General features: G+C 36.8%; 1 protein-coding gene across 2 annotated transcripts in view; it reads right to left on the reverse strand.

The window, feature by feature from the left end:
* Positions 1-26,166, reverse strand: part of NALF1 (NALCN channel auxiliary factor 1) — a 438,234-nt gene that overhangs the window by 9,980 nt on the left and 402,088 nt on the right. The gene's annotated exons all lie outside the window — the stretch shown is intronic.

Here is a 26,166-nt window from a genome sequence, read left to right on the forward strand (position 1 = left end):
ACAGAATGTTCCAGTTTAGAGGAAATATGCTATTTCCACATTGTCCTCCCACCCCACCCCCACTTTTTTTTTCACTTTCAAAGAGTGGACTGGCAATAGGCTCTCTCTATCACTCTTGCTAATTTGTTTTCTAATAGTGATGAGTAACTACCTTGATTAAAAACCCCTTCATCAGAAAATAACCCATGTCTTTTAAGGATCCACAGGACCAGAGCAACGTGCCCCATAATCCTTCTCTCTATTAAATTAGTAGCTGCAACAAAGAAATATTTCTACAAGGTTCTCACGGTGCAATCCAGCTTTGGTCTAATAGCAGCCAAGGATTTGTGAAAGACAAATCCTTAGAACAATATTTACCTGTTGTTTCTGGCAGACAAGCTGTAGCTGCTCTGCTTCCCAACATTTCTGGGCATTAGAAATTCTGGGAAATGTACTTCCTAAGGCTCTTCATGTATTCCATGGGTTCCTGGCATCTAGTATCCTGCCAATATGATAGAAGATTCCAAAAAGGCTCTGAGTTTGATGGCCAAAGTGCTCTGATGGTAGTGAGGGAGGGACCCTCTCCAGCAAATATTCCAAATCAGACCAGCCTTTCTGAAACCTCACATCTCCACTACTATTTCTCCAGTTGAAGAGGGCTGTAAACCAAGCTACCTTAAAACATAGCATGAAGCTAGCTGGGAAATATCTGAGTGGAAAGTAAAGAAATGAAGCAGCTGGGACTCTATATGGCCACAGCTGAGAAGAAAAAAACCCAATTCCTGCCTTCTGGTGCCTCCAATAAACCCCCATGGTTTAGGCATCTGCCCTTTCTGCACCTTAACCCTGAAAATCATTCCTTGAATGAATAAATCTAAAATCCACAATCTATCAGTGAGCATGGAAAATATTTAAACCTTAAAGGGGAAGCATAACACAATAAATACCATTGAGCGGTAAAACAATTACCTCTGCCTGTAACAGTGTAAAGTTAAGTCACAAGTATTCACAGAAGGTGGTGCTAGTTACCTGCAAGTAAGATCAAGTCTAGGCTAAAACAGATTTAAAAAAATATAGCATGGGACTTCCAGGAAAGAAATGGCGAACTGAAGATGACTGCAGCAGAACGAAATGCCCACAAGTGCTCCAGACAGTTGCTCCTCACGGGGAAACTGCAAGACAGCAGTCTCTAGTGGGTTTAGAGCTCTGGGAGATGAGGGAATGCCATTTTAGCCCAAACCGTGGTCAGCACCTTTATGGACACAGGGTTCACATACTTCCTTTTCTAAACACCTTTAGAAATTGCTTGTTAACTGCTTTCCAGTTATTAAGAACCTTCAGAACAACAAGTTTTTTTTCTTGTTTTTTTTTTTACAGCACTGGGTGAGTCTCCTTCGATCCTTCACAAAATAAATTTTAAATACGGGCTTAAGGACTTAATCACAGCAAAAGGGTGATTAGAACATTGATTTTGGAAAGTTACCAATGGACTAAGGGTCCATATAGATTTGAAATAAGATTTTGAAATTAATTATAAGAATTCTTCCCATGGGAAAATGCTGCTGTTTTGAATTCTTAAAAAAATAAAACATGATAGGATGGGACTTTGAAGATTGGACACTAGAGGGAACTAGAAACTAAAGAACTAAAGATTACAATTAAAGGAGAAGAACACCTAAATTTGACTTGCTTATATTGAATGGAGCAAAATACTTTAGCATTGGACATATTGAAAGATATTTGTGAACAATGGATCTAGACATTTGTCTGCCATTATAGACAGACCATCCTTAAAAGATGTTAAGGAAGAGGAACAAGTTTCACTGGACAAGACTGAGACTGATCTGAAAGTGGATTTAAAAATGACAAGCTTCAAGAATGATATGGAAAAAAATGGTACACTGGATATACAAATGAAGCTGGCTGATGTCTTAATAATTAAAAGGGATATACAAATAACAAACCAAAAGAGTGATCTGGATAAGTTTCCTATAATAGATTTACAAAAGAGACTTGTTAAAGTTTTGAAGAATCTTGTGAGAAGGGATTAAAAAAAGAAAAGAAAAATCAAGTTCTAGAACATTATTTGAAGGGATTAAAGATCAAGTTTGTTAAAAGTAAAATAAAGGAATTTAAATTTGATTTATTTGATAAAGGTTAAAATAGATATGTTATCTCTTGTAACCCTTAATGGACTTTTGTTGATCAGGACTGAACAACAAGGTTTTAAGGATTTGTTCATAGATAAGAGATGGGATATGGGAAGAAGAGATCATTTGTTCTATTTTAAGGGAGGGTGATAAGTTACTGAAATTGTTTAAATTTGTTATGATGAAGGGAGAAGTCATTTCTTTATATATTTCTTTTATTTACTATATCCTTTTTTTCTTTTCTGTTTTTCTTTTTTTACTTTCTGCACTTTCTATTTCTTCTATTCCTTCTTTTATATTTATATCAGTTTTTATCTTTTTAACTGTAATGCTTAATAAAATTACTTTAAACAATACAGCATGGGTACTTTGATCTCCTAGGAAACATAACACATTTATTTATTTATTTATTTATTTGACTTGTCCCCGCCCATCTCCCCACACCATAAATATACTATACTTTAATTCCTTGAACATTCAAATCTATGATTAAAAGAGAGGGTTATAAACTGTTGCTTATAAACATGTCAATAAATGGCATTGCATTTCATATTCAAGATCCCAATCCCGAATATGTCAAGCCATACCATTTCTCAAGACTGTATAAATCTGCTCTTTAATAACAAATTTGTATACATTGATTATGATACAGCAGTTCATTTTATTTGCATTGGTTAAAAGTTTAGAATGTCCTCCACTCTGATTGTGGTCCTATGCATGTGTTATAGTCTGCATACCTATGGATACAAGGTAAATTGGTGGTGGGAGATGAAATTCTGTAAAGTCCTGCTCCATAATGTATTGGGCTTAATGCTATATCTTTTAGCCTTCAGTGGAAAAATCTGTAAAGAATTCTTTGTGTTCTTTGAATTTGAATTTCAGTATATGCTTATAACATTCCTGTAGCTGGGATTGCTAGCTTTCTATTCCAATGCCCATGTATAAAAATCCGGATCATTTATTTATTTATTTATTTATTTATTTATTTATTTATTTATTGTTAAACCTGTATGCTGCCCACCTCCCCCAATGGGTGACTCTGGGCGGCTCACAAAAACGGAAAAAACACCAATCCCTCCAACAATGGCTAAAATCCATGAATAATTAAAATAGAAACATACATTAAGAATGTCGTAACCCCCCCCCCTGTAAATTTTAGCCCTAAAACCTTCAAGATGCTGGGGGGGAACCAAACCCATCACCCCACCAGCCATCTCCACAGATGTGAGCCCCCATCCGGCCACCAGGCCTTCTGGCAGAGCCAGGATTTAACCCCTTTTCTGAAGGCCATGAGGGAGGGGGCACACCGGACCTCAGGAGGCAAGATGTTCCATAAGGCGGGAGCCACAGCAGAAAAGGCCCTCTGCCTAGACCCCACCAATCGAAATTCCTTGACCGGTGGGGTCTGCAACCTGCCCCTTCTGCTGGACCGAGTGGGGTGGGCTGAAATATATATAGTGTCCGTGTGCCAGCCTAATCGTTGCATAATCCTGTGACTTCTCCTATTTTCTTAAATTCTGTCCCTCCCACGAAGGCTGCTCACGAACATACTTGTTGGTCTTTCCATGTGCAGCACCCTTCTACAGAAGCCAATGAAGAGCCAAGAACCACTGAAAGATTGTATCAAACAATGAGCTGAAGTTTGGAGTTGTGATTTGGTTTTATATTTCATATTTAGAAAAGCTGCTTTAAGCTCGCTTTTATTTGAAACAGCAGAATATAAAGAATTAAATGAAAACCAACACAACTGTACATGCAAAAAAAGATAGATTTTAATGGTTGAAAAGATGTTTTATACTCTGAAATACTTCAGCTGCCCAATAATTAGAATAAGGTAGAATGTACCTTTAAACGGAGTCTGGGAAAAGATGATTATCTGCTATAATTTCTTTTATTAATTTATGATTACCCTTTCCTAGCATTTCCTTTCCTAGCATTTCCTAAATAACAGCAATTTAAGCATTTTTCTAGCATTACTCTTTCCTAGCATTTCCTTTCCTAGCACTACTCTTTCCTAGCATTTCCTAAATAACAGCAATTTAAGCATTTTTCTAGGTACGTTTCTTCTACTAGGAATTATAAAGGAGCAATATAGAGTAAGTCCCCCCTCCCCGTGTGACTTTTCTCAATCACACAGTAAGTTAAAGAAGGACACAAAAGAATAAAGGCTAAAAATTCAGTAGCCTGAAGCTTTCAGGGACAATTTCCTAGAAACTTTGCTCTATTTAAATGTATTGCATTTTATCTGTTCTAGTTTTGTGTCAGTAAAAGTTAATTTCTACAGTTATCTTCTGTTTATTTGCAGTGGCAACAGATAGTAGCAAAGTTGCTAGGTGACCATTCAAACAACAACAATATTCCTAAACTGTGGTTTGTGACCATTACTTTCCCTTGGATTTTTAGTCATTATACTTTGAAGGGAAAACATTGTCACTAGAATTGCAATATTAACTGCTTAATGAAAGGTTAAATGTTGCTATCATTTTTTACTATTTACATGTAGAAGTCTAAGTGAAAGTTCTACTTCTATTTTTGGAATAGTCTTTCTTAAATTATACAGGCTCCGAAACATAGTTTTATATTCTCTTGCTTGTTTTCAGTGCTTTCAATTTTATGTTTACCCTGTAGATAAAATACAAATATGGAATGAACTGTTGCTGTTAAATTGGACTCCACCACGGCAAATAGTAGCAAACAAAGCAAAATGCTAAATGATTTAGAAATCCCGCAAGCAAATAGTTTGCTTACCCTACAGTTGCCACCTTCTCAGTGTAGGGCTTTTTCATATGTTTTATTTCTGCTACGTGAAATTCTTATTGAAATGTATTGTCACTGCTGATCATATAGTATTTATTTCAGTATCATCTAAAGAAAAATTGGATTTCCTTAATGTACCTGATAATATTAGCATGAGAACAGAATTGTCATAATTGTGATCTTATTGCTTGTGCATTTTCAGTTTGAATGTGCTATTTTGAACTATTCTAGCCTTCCCCATCCTGGTGCTTTTTGATGTGTTCGATTGCAACGTTCATCCATCTTCCCTTTCTGCTCAGTAACTGATATTCATACCAGAGTTTTTGCTTAATTATTACAGCTCACAATTACTGATTTTTCATAGATTTGCCCAGGTTTTTATTCACAGGTTCTAGATTCAGTTGGTAGGGTCAGAAAGCACAATGACTGTGTGCAGATAGAAACATAAGAAGCAATGCGCATAAAAAGCAGGTGGAGTTTCAACCAACCCAGCAGGACTGCCACCCTGACTTGTTTTGACTGTACCATGTAGACATCCCTGAACCTGGTAATTCCCAGTTGATGTCAGTCTCAAGGGAACACTCAGATGTACACATGTATGTCTCTTTCCATGGTCAGGCAGATTTGGGTCCCTACATTTTGGTATGATTGGCTCCAATCATTAGTCGGCTGGTAGAACATGACTAACACATACGAAAGGGATAAGGAGAGGCAGCATGTACAGTCTTTTCATATATTCCTGCTAAATAATGAAGCAGGCCATAGCCTGGTATGAGGGAAGCCTTAAAACAATACTCTTTATAAAATAAAGACAATTTACCCTTGAAGTACAGCATTCAGCATTGTTGATAGTTTCAGTCATCTCATTATCTAGCAGTGGTTTAAAAAAAAAGACTATAACTTTCTTGTTGATCAGCAGAATATGATAGAATTTTCAAGCAAACTAGACATTTATGAACTCATGAAACCTGCCAGATTTGTGGAATTATGGATTTCCCTCAGCTTGCTGCCTCAATTGTTCACTCTCTTTGTAGCACTGACATAAAATTATAAGAAGATACATAACAATATTAGGCACACACATTATGAAATAAACAGACAACCAAATGATCAAGGAATCACAGCAAAGAACAACAGAATTATTAATACATTATAACTAGACAGATAAATTAATAGTGAATTTATTTTTAAAAAGATAGTTGTGCTTCAGAAAAAAATATTGCAGAAATATACTGGGAATGAAACAAAGAAGGAAGAAAGAAAAAAATGAATAGAAGAAGAAGAAATGGTAAATTATTAAGGAATAAAAATAAATTGCTAGAACAATATTTTATGAGCACATCTCATGAAATATCCCCTAACACATAAGTCATCTAGAGTTACTTCAGTGATTGAGGGGCATACAAAAAGATCAATCAATCAATACCCCGTCATTGTGCTATTTTGCTGTATTGTTTGCACAGCCATCACTCTCGACAATGTTCTGAAGTTCAAGAGAAACAAAAGGGAACCAAGATTTACTGAGGTCCAGATTCAGAATGAGCCCATCCAGTCCACCCCAGGAAAACCTGCTTGTATTACCTTGATCTTCTTTAGGAACTGAGGTTGATCAAATCCAATGCAAGCCCATTATTCAGAACTCCTACGTTTTTGTCAATCACTTTTATTCTAATGCCAAGTGTGCTTTTTCTTTAATTTGCCATTTTAGAATAACAAAAATTTTGCCATTTTAGAATAATGAAAAACTCACAAATATTTTAGAGCTGTGCTTTCAGTATCCTGGTGGAAAAAACACCATGCTTATCTGAAGTTTTGAGGTGTTAATGCTCTTATTTTAAGCAATCAGTTCTCTCAATATCTCATCTGCTGACATGTCACTGGTGACGCTGACAGCCATCTAATTGGCTCAAACTAAGGAAGAGCTGTTACATCTGTCCAAACGTAATTGGAGACATAAGCTTATTACATTTATTGCCATGTTTTGTTAGGGCCTAAGTCAGCCTTCCCCAGTTGATATTCTCAGTGCATATCTTGGCACTGCAATCCTCAGAATACTGAACTAGCATGGGCCCTGGCCATACTGGTTGGGAGTTGTGACCTCCAACACACCAAGATGGCCCCAGCGTGCATTAGGACTGCCTTAAATAACAATACATTTAGAACTTCACATAACAATAGCACTTTTTTCTTTTAAGGTAATATTTTATTACAAATTATTACAAAATGAATCAAAATATTATAATCAAAAATATTATCATGTTCAGAGAATAAGGACACCTGATTATAGTTGCCATGTTAACACAGAAATATAAATCAAAAGCTTTTGAGGCTTATAATAATCTGTGATGATGGCAAAATGATGACCTGAGGGATGGTATCATCCCACAAAAGCTGCAGTTACATACTTCTGTCACAAGGTCCGATGCAATTACCTAAGTTTGGCTCAGAGACTCCAAGCTGGTGCAACATTATAACTCACAGTCTCCCACTTCTACCCCAGTGCCTTTAACCACTACACCAAACTGGCCCTTGCAATCATGTGCAATGTCTACCTTCCCATTTACTTGGAGTCAAGTTGCCAGCTTCAATCAAAACCAAACCTAGTGATTTCCCCTTCCCAATGGATGTGTGCCTATGTCATATTTGTATATGAATATATGGAATGCATGCCTTTGTCCATGTGCTTGTATTCACTCACTCGTACATACAAACTAGGACTATGGATGTTTCAAAAAATGTTTCAGAAGAAATGCTCCACGAGCATTTCTTGCATAAACATGATCTTTGCTATTTATTAAAGTCATCTGACTTAGCCTAAAAAAAAAAAAAGACAATGCTTTAAGACCTTAATTTTAGTTCCTGGATTCATTGGAGTAGTGGTATCCTTCTTTCTGGCTCATGTGCCAGCTGAAAAGAGTCATGCTCGTGAATAGCAAAGAGGTGTTATGCTTGTGCTCATACAAGGGTGTGAAGAATAGAACTAAAAGGGAGAAATTCACAACTGGATGGAGATGGGCTAAGAGACAGGAACTTTGCTGGGAGGAAAGAAAAGGCAGGTATAAAAGTGGGGAGGGAGGTGAGGAGGGGAGGGGGAGGGGGAGGGGGAGGGGGAGGGGGAAAGAAAACTGAAGATGGAAGGAACAAAAGAGGGCAAGAAGCTGCTTAGATGTTAGAAAAAGAATTAAACTAATCTAAGAACCCACCCGCTTCCAAGCATCTACTAATCTTAACTACCGTATTTTTCCAACTATAAGATGATACTTTTTTTCTAAAATCCTTACTCTAAAAACTGAAGGGCGTCTTATTCAAGGAAGTCAGCCGAGAATTGCGGTTGCAAAACTGCCAAACTTTGTTTCTGCAGAGAGGCTTCTTCCTATTGCTAGCCTCCAATCACGAGTGAAATAGCTTGTCTCCCAAACAGACTTCCTCCAATCACGAGCCTGATGTAACTGACATCAGCTGATGCTGAACAAACCAATTAGAGGAAGTCTGTTTGCAGAGACAAGCTATGGGCAGTTTCACTCCTGCTTGAATGTAATCAGTTTTGCAAATAGAGCTGTAGAGAGACGGTTTGGACCTCCTCCCACCGAGTGTATCAGGTAAATGTTAACTAATTACTAAATAAAAATGTGTTCTGCACTATCTTTAAAATACTGATTTTTAAATTTTGGGCTAGAAAAGTGGGGGGCGTCTTGTACATGGGGGCGTCTTATTGTCGGAAAAATACGGTAACTTTCAGAGACATCTGAACTTTCCAGCAGCTAGTTTGCAGTAATTTGCTCCTCCACATGTAAGATCAAATAAAACTGAACTTCCTGTCAAATAAATATCATATCACAAAGCATGGTATAATAAAGGGTAACCCAATATCTACATCTGCAAGATTAATAAGATCTGCATCTTATTTTGCAAGAATGGTACTTATTAAAGTTTTCCTTTAAATGGTTCTTAAAGCCAGTTTTTAAGACTGTTTTTTGCTTGATCCTAGTTTCTATTTTCAATTCTTAGTCTTATAATTATGTCCCAAATAATAAAAACTAGGTAGTGTTAATCTGCATATATTGTTTTGTTGAGTTGGTAATTATTTAAATATAATCCTATTATATAAAACAGAACAGAATAACAATATAATGCAACATCAAAATTAATAATGTTCATAATTGCAAAAGAAAAAGAGGCCTGGAAAATTATATAATAAACAGATAATTTTTAAAATCAATCATTTCTTTGAAAATCTTTGCCTCTTTGTTCAAAAAGCACAACCAACTTTAAATGTTGTTATTATATAGATATGTTAATTTCCCAGTGTAAAGTTTATAATATATATAGTACATTTTATGTTCTTAAAAAAAGGTTAGATCTGAAAAGAAATAAGCAGGTATATATGTATATAACTACCCTATAATAAGATTTCAGTATTTCTAGACAAAATGCATTTCTATGTAAGATAAGCCTGGTGGTTGGTTTTTCAAGGTTAATATTACCTTCTAGTTGAGTGAAAATATGAGTTAAGGGCAGAACTGACATTATTAAGATTTTACAATATGTTAATGAACATACCACTTTCTGATGCCATCATTCTTAGAGGAGGTCCTTCTCCTTTCTAATAACAGATAGCAATACAAGTGGAATTCTTGTATAGTGACTAAGACTGTACCGAAAGACTCTTTGTAAGAAAGCAAGGATATGGTACTTATTGTGTTACTCTTCATCTACAGTGCAATAATGACAAAAGAGTAAATAAGTGGAGCTGGAAAATACATATTTAGAAGGAGAAAGTATGCAATCATCCTAGAGAATGTGAGAATCAGTGCTCTTATTGTTTAAGACTTTCTTCTAGATTAATATGCTGCGATTGCAATTTTCTTACGATTTACTTAACCCTTCATTCTAACCAATCCTGAATACCATTTCTTAAATACAGGCAAGCAAGAGTGGTAGGCTGACTTCATGACATACCGACTATACAAGGGACAATTCAAACACATTCTAAATTCAGAGATTCAGACTTTTTCTTTCATGTTTCATGTTTCTTTTGTTGTTGTTGTTGCTGCTTTTATTTGCCTCTCTTCTCTATTTATAGCTGTTAAAACATGACAAGGCAAGGTAGTAAAAGGGACTGCATGTCAAACTACTAGGGCAGACAGCAGCCTTTGGAGAATTCACATATGAGTCTTGGTCTCTAGTGCAGAATTGTTGCCTATCCAAACTATGATGTACTGTCTAAGGGTTTGGTTCAAGTCATTGACAGTTGTAGAAAATCCATTTCAAGGGATTCCATGGCAAAGAAATCTGACAGATTTTCTTTAAATTGGATTTGGAAAAAAAGAGTAAAAACTGTAATAAAAGCTACAATAGGAAAATAGAGCATACAATATTTCTAGAGGGGAAAAAGCATCTGGATCACACTCGTATGCAGTTAAAACAGTAACATTGTGTATTATCAATAAGAATAAAGTTAGTCATAGATGATCAGCAAGTGGGATCTGCACAGGACAAGAATGCCTTGTATGGAGCAGAAACATAGCCTCCACTGGAAGCTGAGACTAGTGTCTGTCTATAAGCACAGCTTATTTTGCAATGATGGTTTCCTTCTTTCTTTGCAGGGTAGATGTTGTTTATTTCTTTACATATGAAGAAAGCCGAAAGAATTGCTGTATTAATTTTGTGATAAATAATCCAGAACAGAACAAATTCTGGAAATGCTTTGAACCTGTGCAAGCACTTCCCAAGGCACATCCTGAGTACTTCCACTTTCATAACAGAGTGGAAAGTACACCCCACCCACCCACCTCCAATTATCAGAGGCAGTGGACTGCAGCATGTCTTTGAGATATATGCAGTTTCACATTTATTAATCAGGTATCTTTTCACACCTCCTATGCCTTAGAGCAGTGTTTCTCAACCGTGGCAACTTGAAGATGTGTGGACTTCAACTCCCAGAATTCCCCAGCCAGCTAATTTTATCTTGGATTCTGTCATTCCTGCTTTTTCTCTTCAACACTTACAAATTTATTGCTCCAGAAGTCACTGCACTGCCACAGAAAAACCCTATCATTTCTTTCCTGAGGTATACCAGATCAGCGATCTTGATTGTGTCATTTAAAATTAAAAGTTCACTTGGAAGCCAAATCCTATAATTGGGAGGAGAATTTGCTAAATTCCAAAGTGATTGGAAGTCTCCACACCTATAAAATCGTCATCAAATGAATGGGACATTGAGACTCACCCATGGGCTCCAGAGTGGAACGCCATGCTGGAGCAGCACCCTTGGCAAGTAATTGGGGCAAAGATGTTATGTGCAATAAAATCTACTTCTCTTCTTATTTAAGCTTTTTTTTTTTTTGTCTTGGAATAATCATAACTAGGTGGAAAGGGTTTCATTTACTTGGCTTGCTACACTTATTTAACAAATTTCTCAAGAAATCATGAAGAGTATGGCTGGTGAAACTGACTTTAATTCCCAGGAGTCATATGTGGGACAACCATTCCAGAACATAGTCCTAAGCCTTAAGATTTTTAAGGCTAGAACCTTTAGTTTGAATTCATTCCAGAAACAATGAGAAGCCACTTGACTGAACACAGAATACTCCAAAAGTCCCATCCCCCCAAACCAGCTAACATTCTTGATTACTGTTTGAATTAGTTGTAAACTAGACAGTGGAAACTTCCAGAAGAAATGTAAGCAAGATGGCACTGAAAATAATTGAAGACTACATCACTGTAATACTTCACCTGTATTACTTCACCTGTAATAATGGCAATACTTAATAAAAGATAGACGATCCCCCCCACACAAACACACAATTCACAAATCTTATTCAATTTGCAGTGCTTTTTTTAAAAAATCAGGTTCATATGAAACGTTTCTACAAAGAATTCACTTCCCAAGGATTTTCTAGAGGCAATTGATATTCATTTCTTTTTATATTATGTGGACTCAGGTACCAAGAACATTGACTTTTTGTGTACAGGTCACCATGTGAAAAATACGTAATGTATTAAGCAAAGATAGGAAACACACTGTAATGCATTTGCTTATTTACTGTTTCTAACAATCCAAAAATTGTTAGAATACACATCTTTGCCTTCCTTCCTTCCTTCCTTCCTTCCTTCCTTCCTTCCTTCCTTCCTTCCTTCCTTCCTTCCTTCCTTCCTTCCTTCCTTCCTTCCTCCCCCCCCCTCCCTCCCCCTTCCATGGGATCTACATGTTGTATACAATTAAATATTTATCTATAGAGCTATCTTGGAGGACAATACTTATGAAATTACTGAGGCCTGCTAAGATTTTAATCCAGGTCTACCTCCTTTATAGGCTATGAAATAAGGCAGAAGTAAAATCTCAGTATCATTGGGCTTGTTATAACATTATGCCCAAACAGGTTTTTTAAACCTAAGTACAAAGTTTAGAAACTCCTCCCGTCAATTCCTCACTTTGCTGTGCAGAGCAAGGTCCAGACTACATTTTATATTCCTGCTGACTTTGATGCAAAGAGAACTTTCTGTACCTCAAGGCATTCTGTACCTCAGCTGTGCTTTGGTCATGTGCTCACACGCTCATGTGCATGATGAGAAGAGTCAGAAATGGCCAGGAGAATATTTCAAGAGTCCATTTGTTATTGCAGCCCTGCATTTCTTTTGCAAATTCTTAAAACAATGCTAAATGTTTGCATTTCTGAATATAGGATACTGGTATACTATACTAAACACCACTATACAGTGTTGATCACTTTCTCTGTGGGAATCATCAATGGAATGCATACAGTTTGCTAAGGTGCTGTAAAATTAAACATTAAGGACATGTATCGATGGGGATATAGAACAAATAAATATTACCTATTCTTCAGTGCTTCACTGTTGCCGGGAAATAGATGCTTTACTTTCCAATGGTGAAGTAGGAAAAGTATATTAAATAATATTTCCTCACATGAATGCACATGCCTGATGGTACATTGCTAGCAATAGATACTGTTATCGTTTTTAAAAAAACCCTTCAAAATGTAATTTCATTGAAGGGAGAAGATGATATCATTTCCTTTTTCTGGTTAAACTATCAGTTCTCACAATCATTTGGAATCTACCATATTTCAATACATGTTGAATTTTGTAGCAACCCAGTTCTATTCAGATCTAAATGTAACTGAAAAAATATTATTTTATAGTTGAGTCTCAAACAACCTTCTCCAGCCTGGCCTCTCCAGGTATGCTGAGCCTCTAATTTCCAGAATTTCTAGCTATCTGGGAGTTGAAGCTTTAAATACCAAAGGAGAAATGATAGAAATCTCGTCTAAAATATTCATGAGCCAACTAAGTCACCATATAAGGACAAGATCCATTCATATTAGCTTGCAATGAACAATTACTTATATAGAGTAAAACCAGTTGATTCCACTTGATAAAATTACATTTTATATAACAGTATTCTTGATACACAAGCAGTGCATGATCAGGATCAGAGGATTACACTTTATTACAGTATAAAAACTAAGATTTATTAGGTTGGCATGCAATCATCACATTTTGCTGTGCGTTATCTTTTAAACTAAAAATCTTACATATGGTATATGGTTCATATGTGTGATATCATAAAATATGTACAGGTTGTCAGGGTCTTCATTTGGGAAAGGATATGTGAGAGGAAAAAATGATACCCGTTTATTCATATGATATATAAAGTGATCATATAACAAGTTGAAAGTGAAAACAACTCTAATAAACTCCTATGTGATCAGTCATCTTGAAGCAATGCCTCTTATCAGGTCAGACAGGGATTTCATGAGCAAATCATTTTTGTTTCCTCAGACATATATTGGTAATAGATTTTACTGATTTCATCGTTTATTGATATTTATGACTTTGATTTTATGTGTGCTGCTAAATCGGTACATTTGAACGTCTGGTTAGAATCTACTGTTGCTCATTCTTTAAAGCTTACATTTTATAAGATACTGGGGATTGCTGTGACATGGATCATTTCTTTTTTAAAAAGAAAAAGAGCTTGTTCCCACTGAGCTTCATTTAAATAAACATTCTCTTGATTTCCATCTTTCCTTCCTTCAAAACTGTCAAAACTTTAATTCTTGGTTTCTGCATTTGCAAAGTGGCTTCTGTGGGATTGGAAGCGCCTTCTCCTTTGATAACAGCGGACCGTGCCAGTGCATAGGAGTTGTACCACTGACATCTGATCTGCATTCGGCTCACCAAGACAACAGACAGAATAAATGCAGGGACCTGAAAAACTGTCCTTGAGAGGCAAACAAATTCCCTTTTTCTCTCCCTTTCACATTTCCAGCAGCAACTGAAGAAATTGCAGTTGTAATCCCACTGATTATCCCAATCATGCTGTTTGTTCATGCTTTAGTCTAAAATTTCGCTTACCGCAACCACCAACCCTGTGTTCCTATAGGTGGCTTATAAATATTTGTAACTATTTATTTCTTTATATCCTGCCTTTCTTTCAGGCAGATATACATGGCACCCCCACCCTCCCTTTCCTCCTTTTCCCCTACAACAATAACCATATGGGGTAGGTTGGGCTGAGAATGAGTGACTGGCCCAAAGTCACCACCCAGTGGAGTTCCAGTGCTAAGGGTGGACTTGAACCTGACCATTCCACACCTTAACCACCTCTAGCCAAAAATCCTAAAAGGCCTGAATCAAAAGAAATGTTTTAAAGAACCTCCTAAACTATAGCATGGAGCTTACAACCTCAGCTCCAATGGCATGTTGTTCTTTTGCCTGCCCCCCACCATGAAAAAGTCAGAATTTGCTACTTATGTTAAGCCAGTCCATGGTATACCAGCAAAACGTTCCCCATTCAGGACCTAAGGATCTGTACAGATTTAGGCTGTCCTGAAAGGAAGGTGGCCCCAAGCCATTCATGGCTTTATACACAGCCCTAACCCTTCACTTGAGCCTGAAAAGTAACTGGTAACCAATAGAGCTCTGGAAGCATTACTCACTACTCATTAGAAGCATGCTTTAGACCAGTGACAGTTTCCATGCCCTCTTCAAGAGACCCTTCAGAAGGAATGCTATAGTGAATGGGTAACCCCACACCCCATTTCAGCAAGCCACTGCAGACCCTTGCCCCCCTCTTCTGCATTTGTGGGGCCAGGGTTGCAGATAGGCTAGGCAGGCAAGCCTATCACCAGGCAGCCAATACATATAGCTTGGATGCCTGAGCAGAGATCAGAGGAATGAATATTCACTACAAAACCCAAGCCTCGGGGTAGAGAAGGAAAAATTTGGCAAGGCTAGCCCAACAGGTTCTCCTCAGCCCTGTCCTTGTTGGAAAAATATCCTCTGTCTTGAGAGGAAGGGAAAGAACATCGCTGGGAAAGGAAGTGGTTCACCTGGGAGAGGATCAAGGAGAGAGAACATCTGGAAGCGGAGGTATCTGCAGGACCCAATGTGCTCATCAAAAGGAAGAAAGCAGTGTTGTGCCATCATGACACAAGCTCTGCCCCTTTCATATAATGCATGTAATGCTGTGACACACATACAAAAGGGGTGGAGCTTGTGGGACAACATGGCTTTTGTTATTTGCCTCCTCAAGACACATCTCTCCAGACATGTCTGCCTGGAGAGAGAAAAATATTGGTGGAAGATGTAGGCCAGATAGAGAAAGTAGCCACATGGTTTTAGTGACCTAGTTTCAGGAGGAGCAGGGAGCTGAGCAGGAGAGCAGCAATTCTAAAACTCAGATCACCCTGGGAGCCATGATACAAATGAAGCTAACCATCTACGTTCTGAGGAAGGGTGCTGAATCACAGTCAAGAACATTTTCAAGGAACAGAGAAAGGGCTACTTGAACAGGGAGGTGGAAGAAACTCTTAGGTGAATCAAGTCTGAGGCTTGTAGTAAGGACAGAGCTACATGTCCCTCATCTGGAAGTGGGATAAAGCACTGAACTGAAACCCAGAAAGCTAAAAGGAAGTACTCCTAAAGCTTCAGTTGAAGGTTGAAATCTATGGAAGTCAGGGTCAGGTAGCTGGAGAAGCAAACTGGGAGAAGTCCCTTCTCTCTGAGGTAAAATAAGGTTTTGCAGTCAGATTTTGTTTGTTTGTTTGTTTTAAAGTATGCTGGGATTCTTTAGAGGTTCTGATATTTCGAATATGTCTACCAATTGTTTCTATCAGAGGATTATTGTCCCACCTAAGCTATTTGAATCTCAGATCCTAACCAAGTGGTTCTGTGTTTAATCTCCCCATAGCATTTTATGGGAGTCTGATGTTTAAAGTGATCTTATCAGTGAAATGCATTATTCTATCCAATTGTAACTGTCTTGGGCATTTAACTAGGTAAGCTACAAGGAAGTTTCCTTTTTCTTATTTTTAAGAAAAGTTATTTTTAAATAACAAAATTGATGCTTTCATTTTCATCTATTGAAAAAGATACGGAGCTGCTGACCTCTAGCCATATGCCTCAAAGCTACTAGGGATAAGAGGCAAATTTGAAGCATTCCATTTTCCTGTTTATTGGCATAAATATCACCATAATGGTTACTAACCCCGCTTTATGTGTATATAAGTACTCAGGTTGTGAGAGTCGCATCTCTCTCACAATCCAGTGTGAAAAAAGAGAAACCAGGGCAAGGAATATTTTCTTCCTCTAGGAAGATGGGTGGGGGCAGCAGGAAATACTACGTAACCAATAATTTGAAGCTAACTGAAGGCAGAGTGGTGAGGGAAGGCTCTATAATATGATTAGGAAGGTCAAGACTTCCCCCCGAAATCTCTCAGTAGGTGTTTCTTCTCCAGACATTTTCTATGAGGATGTTGGAGGAATCAAGACTTGGTGCATATCTCTTTTCTAACCGAAGCTGCTAAAAGCTGCTACCCACCACCAATATAATACGGCTACCTAATATGAATATTGAATCAAGGAATCCCCCCCCCCAGCTGCAAACTTGATTTGTACAGGTGTATGACCCCACTTAGCTCAAATATATCTCCCAAACGCTGAATGGCCATTCCCAGAATCAACAACAACTTCATATTATTCAGACCCTCCCACATCCAGTTTTTCAGAGTTTTGAGACATGCAGAGACTCTCAAAACATACATACTTACATACACAGGCCAAAATAAAGTCTTGATCCTAAAACCTTTGCAGTTGTTTCACTACAGTTGTAACAGGTATATAACTAGGAGCTTCATTTGGCTGCTGCATTCTGATTAGCTGCAATTTCCTATTTGATGCCCAGACTATGACATTGTGCTTTGAGCACGCCCAGTGAATCAGCATTGTACAACTATGTCTTGTAGAATTTTACAGTTTCACAGCAAACTGATCTGACATTTGCAATTCTGGTTTGGAGAACATCACAGCAAACCAGTTTGACAAACGAGACAGTTTGGCATCAAGCAGAGTGACCTAGTAGCAGCAAGAAAGGGAAGGTAAAAGTCTCTTCGCACAAAACACATGTCCAAACCAGGCCTGTATTCCAGATGATTTAGGCAGAGATCCAAATTCTTCTGAATCTATCTAGTTACTTTAGTTCTATTGAATCAGTCTTGACTCCTGGGGATTACAGATGCTAAACAATACTGATCTGCCTTCAATACTAACCCATAGCTAATCAAGTGGTGTCATCTGCATGTCTCACATTGTTAATGCTTCATCCTTCTTTTATTTAGATTCTAGCTAATATCTCCTCCAATCCTGCCACCCTTCTAATACATTTGCTGTATAAGTTAAATAGGTAATAGTGCTTCACTTTCTTTCCTATTGTGAACCACTCTGTTTCTCCAAACTCAATCCTTGTTCTCTCTAGAGACTCCTTAGAAGTCCTTACATCCAGCTATGACTTGCTTGATTCCCCTCAGATATTGTCTTGCCTTGGAAACCAACATTTTGTAATGGGCATGGAATGAGAAAATGAGAACATCAGATAGAAAGTCATTTTTCCTTCCTGAAAATCTGTTTTAGTAAATGAGTCACTCAGTGCTTGCTGAGTCAGTGGGATTACAAGAGTGCTGAACTGCTATGGTATTACCACCTTAGCAACACAAAACAATGAAAGAGCCATTCAGAAATATGTATTGGCCGAAGCCCATGTTAACTTAAACAAAGCACTCTATCTGTACTGAAATTAGAGGTTAAGTCTTGATGGTGGGCTGCTTTTACCATGCCGTTGAATAACTTTCTGGCTTTATTCTACTATTTTTGTGATGGTTTTTCTGCAAAAGTCCCTTAGAGCTCTAGGAGATTTTAACTGCTGTTCAAAATGAAAAGACAAAAATTTGACTGCCTTTGATATAATTACTGGATCTTAGTTGAGTTTATTTTTATGGCTGGAGATGTTTGTTTATAACCTCAGTGCTGTTTCTCCTTGTGGCAGGATCTCTTTCCAGCCTTTGTTAAAAGAAGGATGCTGTCTCCATCAGCATCAAAGTCAGCTAACAGATCCAGGGCTGACAGGGCTGTGATACTCAGCACAGCAATAAGCTGTCAACTGTATCCACAGAAATCGCATGCTATGATGGCAGGTGAGGAGGAGAAAGCAAAATGTCAAGCATATTTTCTTTTGCAATCAGCTGCTTAGTTGCCCTGGTCTTACCTTTACTAATAATGACTTTGATGTTGGCAAACTTCCATGCATCTGCTTAAGCAATTGCTCTTGCCAGGTACACCCTGAACTGGGACAGACTTACTTGGAGTTGCAATGCTTATTTCCAACTTAGGTTCCAAATTCCTTTAAACTCTGCTAATCGGTTCTCAAACACTATTAATTTGGGTTCCTAATGGGAGTGATGACTGATGGGCAGAATTCCTAATGATCAGGTCACATGAATGCTAATTTACAGCAAGAAAACTTACTCCTCTTTTCTTGTTTCATTTATTCCCAATAAACATTGGAAATACACAGTGCTTCCAGCTGCTGCTTAAGTAAGGATTTAAAAAAAAAAATGGGGGGGGGGCTCAGAACTAGTAATCCTATTCAGTATTAATATTTCTCCCCTTACCATAATAACTTTTTAACTGGGCATAAGTTAAATGGAGGAAAGAAGCTAAAAAGATGGCACCATCTGCCTGCCCATCGATTCATTTTCACAAGGACCCACAAATAATCAAAGGATACTTCCTTAGTGACCCAACTGAATTCTTACCTGATATATTCATATTCTAAAAATGGGAGCCACCAAGGACATAAAGAGAGAATTCTTCTAGAAGCTCTAATGCTATTCAGGCTTGGGATAAATGAATTGAAGAGACTATATCTAGGCACAGCACATACAGTATTTGGGGGTTGAGGAAGAACACTAGGTGAACAGTATGTTGAAGGAAATTGAGATATCTGCCAGATCCACCAGATATCAGAGATAACGTTGATTGGATGGGATTCTTCATATTGCTGCAGAGATGTTTCTTTTAACATGTCAAGTTTGTGGACTTATTCTTCACCCTTCTTCTCTTGACAAGAAAAAAGATGGATTTTGCTCACCAATCTTGTTTTGCAGTTCCATTCTACGTGTGAGACAAAATTGTGGCCTTATGGAGAGTCACTCTGAAAAAATGCCAAAAATGCCAAAATGCCATTCACAAGAACAAACCAGTTGAAAAGCTCAGTTCTGTGTGTCTTGTCAGATGTGATAGGTAGAGGTTAGATAAGAGCACAGGAAATCCAACCCTGAAATACTAATCAGCATGGTTCAAACAGCCTGATCTAACATACACAGGCCAAAATGAAATAACTAGGGATGTAGCATGGGGAGAATTTAGCTCTAAGGCAGAGGCAGGCAAAAATCTGTGAGCCATCAAAAAGTGGTTACATGATGTTGACAAAGGATTTTATTAGAATGCCCAGGGTACCAGTTCTAAATTCTCCATATTAACTATTATAAAGATTTAAGCTCACATTTTTAGACCTTCTTTTTGACAACGCAAAGCTATTTGTCAAGAAGGAAGTCCCATGATAACACCAAACAAAGAATTGCTGTTTAACCCCTGAATCCTTCACAGCATTATCTGTCAATAAAGAAGGCTCTAATGGTGGTGCTATGGGAAGATTGTTGCCAAGCAAATATTAACAGGCACTTTGTTAATCCTTCAGGATTCAGTTTGTGAAAGAAACCTGCAAAACGAATCCTCAAAGTTCAGTTTGCAAGGTCTGGAACTGTGTGCTTGCCTGTAACTAGTGGAACTAAAGTGGTTGGAAATATTCCAGTGGAAGAAAACGTGGTGTGATAAAAGTATGTTAGGGCACAGAAAGGAATGCTTCAGATAGAAGTGTTAGCCATAGGTCATGTGGATCCCATTATGTAGCACCAAGGAAAGCAAATGAAATGTTCTAGCTTTAAAATATTCTGACTGAAAACTCAGGGTATATCAAGAAAAGAATTTACAGAACATTATAGTTTACCAACAATCATATTTTTCATGAATCTTTTATTCCTATAATTACCTTGCTTCGATGAGTGCATCTGTATCTATTTTTTCTTATCAACTTGAAGCTCCATTCATTTCACTAACATGGCTTCTACAAAAATATTTAACGTTCTTACTATCAAGATGGTTAACATTACAGTTTCTAATTCTTTAACTACATTTTAGTGCTCTGTTTTGACAGTTTCATGCTGAACTTTCAGCACTACTGTCTAACTTGCTGAAATGCATTTATTTTTTAGATACAGGAGAGAGGATTAACAGTTTGGAGAAAGAATCAGATAACTCACAGAATGAATTTGTAAAAAAAAAGGTAACTAGGATGGAGATAGTTATGTTAGTGTTAACTGCCATAAAGGAGCAATGCCATGCTAAGAAAAAGCTGCTTCCATATCTATTATTTATTGACACAAATTACATATTATACAATTGTTGATGTAAATTTACAATAAAATTTTATAAAGCAAACAAGATGATGATGATGTAGGAATGTAATAATAAAAAAGAACAGTGTGAACCTAACAACTTCAACCAATTTTATGGTGCTTGCAACAAGATAGTACCTTGTTTTTTGTGCAAGAATGAATAAACTACAAATAAATAGAAACACAAGCCATTAAAATTCTAATTTGTAATCCTTGTCCTTATTGGTCAGTTTAGTATCCAGTTGATCTTGCAGGGACTTGTTCTCTCAAACAATAACTTCAATTGATCTGTATTTTGGGGAGAGTGTAATAAGTTGAAGATGAATAAAATTGAGAGAAAATGCACATTATTATGGAAGATTGTGGCCTGCTGTGCCTACAATGGGAGACTGAAAGATAGACTGATAATTAATAATCTCATTTCTGGAATATGAGTTTAATTTTTCTCTACCATTATACAAATAATGTTCAGAGAAGAGACAGTAATGCAGAATATCACTAACTCCCCCCCAATTCTGTCCATATTGATGAAAGATTTTGGAAGAACACTGGAACCTACGGAGAGAGGATTCCAAACGCTTCACTAGAAATTACAGGATTTCTTTTGATACAAAATCTGAGTATGTTTCTGTTTGCAGAATAAAATTAGAGGCCAAAATATTGAAGCATTTGGAGGTAGGCTGCATTTAAACAAACAAAAAAAAAAGCCGACGGTACACACAGAGGTGTCATGACATTGTGGGGCTGGGAGGGCAAAATTTTTCAGGACATTTTATTCTTTGTGGGGGGGGGGGGTTTCCACAGATGACAATGGTAAGGAACACCTCTTTTGACTCTTAAAATTCCCAAAGTGAGAAAAATTCAGCCACATTTGGGGGCAAGGGATCTTCTATATGGTTTAAAGCAATGCTCCTCAACCTTAGCAACTTTAAGATATGTGGACTTCAACTTCCAGAATTCCCCAGCCAGCCAACCCCCAATTCTGGGAGTTGAAGTCCACATATCTTAAAGTTGCTAAGGTTGAGGAACACCGGTTTAAAGCACTCATTCTGGGAAATACTTTTTGGGAGGAGGATAATCAGTTCTCATAAAATTACAACCTTACTTCTCTTAAAGCCTTGTAGAACTTAAAATTGACTTTACCTTGGTGTGCTTCTTATGTAATTTGGTCTCTTTGACCTTGAAATTCCTAAGCCAGGAGATTATTATAAGGAGTTAAAAGAACTCAGTGAAATTGTTACAGTATGTAACTTTGAAATAACTCCATCTTCAATAATCTGTTCTTGCAAACCAATGACAGGATGTTTTCTTATGAAATAGTCTGTTTGGATCCTAAAATATGGTTATTATGACTACACACACACACACACACACACACACACACAGTATTAGAATTTATTGGAGAATGTTGGACAAGAGCTGGTTATAATCACCTTGACCTTAGAGATTAAATTGGAGCTGTGAGCAGAAAGAAAAGTTTAAAATTGTATAGCCAATAATTTCTGAATTTGGATTGTTTTTCAACTGTGGGGAAAGAATGAGGACTTTCAAACATATTATCTATGTCTGTACTATAAAATGACAATTCTGTTTATATGGCTTACTAATATTTACATAATATTAAATGTTGAATTTGATATTCATAATTATTTTCACTTTTGCTAAATTGTTATCACTATCATTATTTTTCTTTGCTTTGTTAATAAAGCAAAAAGAAAGAATCAAATTTAAAGAAGTAATTATCATCTGGTTTGCATTTAAAATCATTTGTGTAATCCTCCTGTATACTTGTGGCATCTCTAAAATATTACTTTAATTATTAAGTAATCCTATATATTCAAACCACAAACTCTCTTTAAAATATTTAAGTTTTTCTCCAAAATTGGTCGACTAGTCCTAAATAGGATTTGCCTAGGGTGAATATTTACAACAACATTATAAACCCTGGGGAGAATGCTTGTATCATAAAAATAGCAAAAAGATTATTTTACATATTGGCCACTCTTTCAGATATGAAAAAAATGTTATGAAAAAAGAAACTTTGGAACAAGTTTTCACTCCTAATTTCAGAATAAGTGGAATATTTTCTGTACAGCAATCACAGAAATGTGGGTTCAATGAGGATTATTCTGGGGGAGGGAGAACAAAGAACATGCATTCTCTTTTCCTTCCTATAATTGCTAAAAACACATTAAGACAAATCTAACAAAAATTTCCCAAATATCCCTTCTTTATTGGGGCACCAGAATTTTATGAAATCCTCATTTTTTTCAAGGGTCCTTCTCTCCAATAATAACAAGGGTCACTGGAGATATGGGATACAAGTAGCTTAGTATGATTTATAATTTGTGTTAGAGAGCATCCTTTGTGTTACAGAGTAGTGGCTTTGTAGCATTTCTAGGTGCATGAACCTATTTTCCTGTTGAGTATTGTTTCCTTCCTACTTAGTAAGTGTGAACAGTAATGATTAATGGTCAAAATCTTTTCTGTGAACAAGGAAAAGTATTTTTAACTTTGGCAGGGATTTATTTTTAGGACAGCCAGGCTGGCTTGCTTGGGGTTTTTGTCTTTTGTTCAAGAAGAAAGTCATATTTGGATCAATAGAATGTAATGCATTATAGAAGATGAGAAACTCATCAGTATATATGTCTTGGAGCCTTCTTTGCAGAAACTGTAACTTGAGTAATAATTTTTAAGTTCCTACCAATTTACATGAATATTGTGTGTGTGTGTGTTTAAAAAGGACATCCAGTTCTTTACATTATATTTTAAATAATGTATTAGGCAGCCTTTCACAATATGTTTCAAAGGATCTAAGGTTTTTAAAACATATTACCTATGTTATGTAGGATATGTGTCATTTATTCATCGACTCAGTTCTCAATAGGTTTGAACTTTCACCAGTCCTGAGTACCATTTCCAGATTATTGGTTAATTCAACATTTCAATCTAATAATAATTTCATAGTGCTGATGCATTCATTCCCTTTTTCGGCTTTTCTTACCACTGATTTTCATTTTCATGATCACTCTCCAAGTGATCTCTTTAACCAACAAGCAACAAGAATACTGGTGAATTTATAACTGTATTGGTTTTTTAAACGTTTCTACTACTTTTTCTCTAACACTGTTAACTAACACTGTTCAAGTTTTTAAAGAACCTAAATAACTCTATACTGTCTGTAGTTCTTTAATTAACTGAGCCGAAGACACGAGAAAATGGAAATTGAACTGGGGATGCATTTGTGAGGCAGAATTTACAGCTGAGAATGCCCAAAGCAAAATACTCCCCAATATTTGGAGAGAGGTTAGAGACAGAGAGACTTCATATATTGTGCCCTCTGTGCTGGCTGTTGGAAGCGCATGTTCTTCTTACCTAAATCTCTTCTGTAGCAATCAACACCCACTGGTTTTATAGTTCTTTAAAAGTTTTCATTGTGTTTGCTTTCTCTGTTCCCCTAATGAATCCATCAGGAATTTGATTTAGGAAAGAACACATTTGCCATAAAGATATCTGTAGAATCCCTATAAATATATCGTGTGGCAAAGACTAACATACAAAATAAATCTGTTCTCATCTTTCCATGGGGTTCAAAGGAAAACACCAAGCATCCCTTGGTGTCAACCCTTCAAGGTAGACGAGACTAGGAAACCAAAGTTATGAATGATAATATTACTTTTATTATAAGGTTACAGTAACAGAATCTTGCAAGTCTGAATACACCTCCCCCCTCCCTCTCTTTATCTTTCTGAGAACTAGAGAAGGTCAAGCCTGAGACACTTTCTCAAACTACGTATCTGCCCTGGACTCAGGTTTCTTTTATCTGACTGTTGTCTTGGTTGCAGCTCTTCCTCTTGTTCCTCAAGATTACTCCTTCTGCCCATTACACTTGGCTGCTAACAAGGTACTTTGGGAAAGATTCTTATAAGGCACCTCAGTGCCTGGAGAAAAGCTACTCTCTTATTTATGACCTATACAGCAGTTTTCTGGTTGTAAGGATCTGAAATATTAATCCATTTCCTTGTATCACACCACAGTGTGTGCATATATACACTCATGTCAAGAGAAAATATTGAACTGCTTTTTTATTTCAATACTCCAATCTCTTTATAAGACTTGGCAGGCACTGACAATTTCTTCCCCTCTTCATTAATACAATCCTAGGGTATATATTCAGTTTCTCAGTTTAACCTTGCTTTTGTAAAGAAGGAACCAGGAACACTTTAATTAATGGATTAAAGGATTATATAATTTCAGTGTTGTTTCTATCCATTTCTATCCTAAGGAAATGCTTTCTGGTAATGTTCGAAGAACAAATAGAGTTGTGGATCTCCACAGAAATTATTCCTTTCCACAACAGTATCAATGCAGCTTGTTTTTCCTGCAGCCTTATTTAGCAAAGACAACTTTCTCTGTGTTTACATGTACAGTAGGAAAGTACTGCAAACCTACATACTTAACATTAATCCTTGGGGCATTTTACCAGAATTACATAAGTGAAAACTTTGCCTCAGGACTGCAATTAATAAATGTTAGAAATTAGATGTACAGATTCTTTGTACAGAAAAAAACATTAGAGGACAGGATTTCATCTGCATCTTATTTTTAATTTTCAGAGAATAGAATCTGTGCTTTCATAGCCAAAATGTCAGCATCCATGCTCAGGAAGAAGAAATTCACATGCTCAGGGAAATCCCAAACCTTCAAATGTACAAAATATCTTTAAGGGAACATTATCAGCTGGATGTTGTGAGGTTTCCTCTCCTTGAAAGATGAGGCTCCCTAGACTTGCTATATGGAATGAAATTCTATAGAAGTCCCAATTCACTTAGGTAGTTAAATGGGGAGATAAAAAGCTTTATATTTTATGCCTATTTCACTAAGGAAGTTCTACAAAACAGGAAAATGGTCAAAATGTTGCTTAAGAGAATAATCTTCAGTAACTCATTAGGTCGCTTGTCATTGCACTGAAATTATAAAATGGTACTCAGAAATCATAATGAAATGGAAGCTGAAAAATATATCACTTCTTCAACCTCCTGGAGGAGGATTAATTTTTTTCCCTTTCCTTATGTTTGGCTATTACACTAGTTGTATTCAGGCTGTTACACTTCTTTACCTTTGGTTCTGAATTACACATTGGATTTCTATAGTTGGATTACCTTGGCTATAGGGAGGATGATATAATTCCTGCTTCTCTGAATAAGTCTTCATTAAGGATGATTCCCTTCACTACACTTTCTTTATTATCCCTTCCCATTGGTTCATTTAATATTAACAATCATTATGTCCTGATTAATTTATTCGTGTATGTGGAGAGAATCAAGGCTATTACTAATCAGGATTTATAGAATTTATTTTAAATTTATTTAAATTCAATTTAAATTTGTGTTTAATGTAATTAGACACACAGCTGATCCAACTTCATAACCAATCTTTAGACTGATTGAGTGAAGTCCAAAAGG

The sequence above is a fragment of the Python bivittatus genome, unplaced genomic scaffold (assembly GCF_059951505.1).
Source record: "Python bivittatus isolate LINGU-HERP-01145 unplaced genomic scaffold, Pbiv_v1 ctg000060_np1212, whole genome shotgun sequence".
In the NCBI taxonomy this organism is placed as follows: Eukaryota; Metazoa; Chordata; class Lepidosauria; order Squamata; family Pythonidae; genus Python; species Python bivittatus.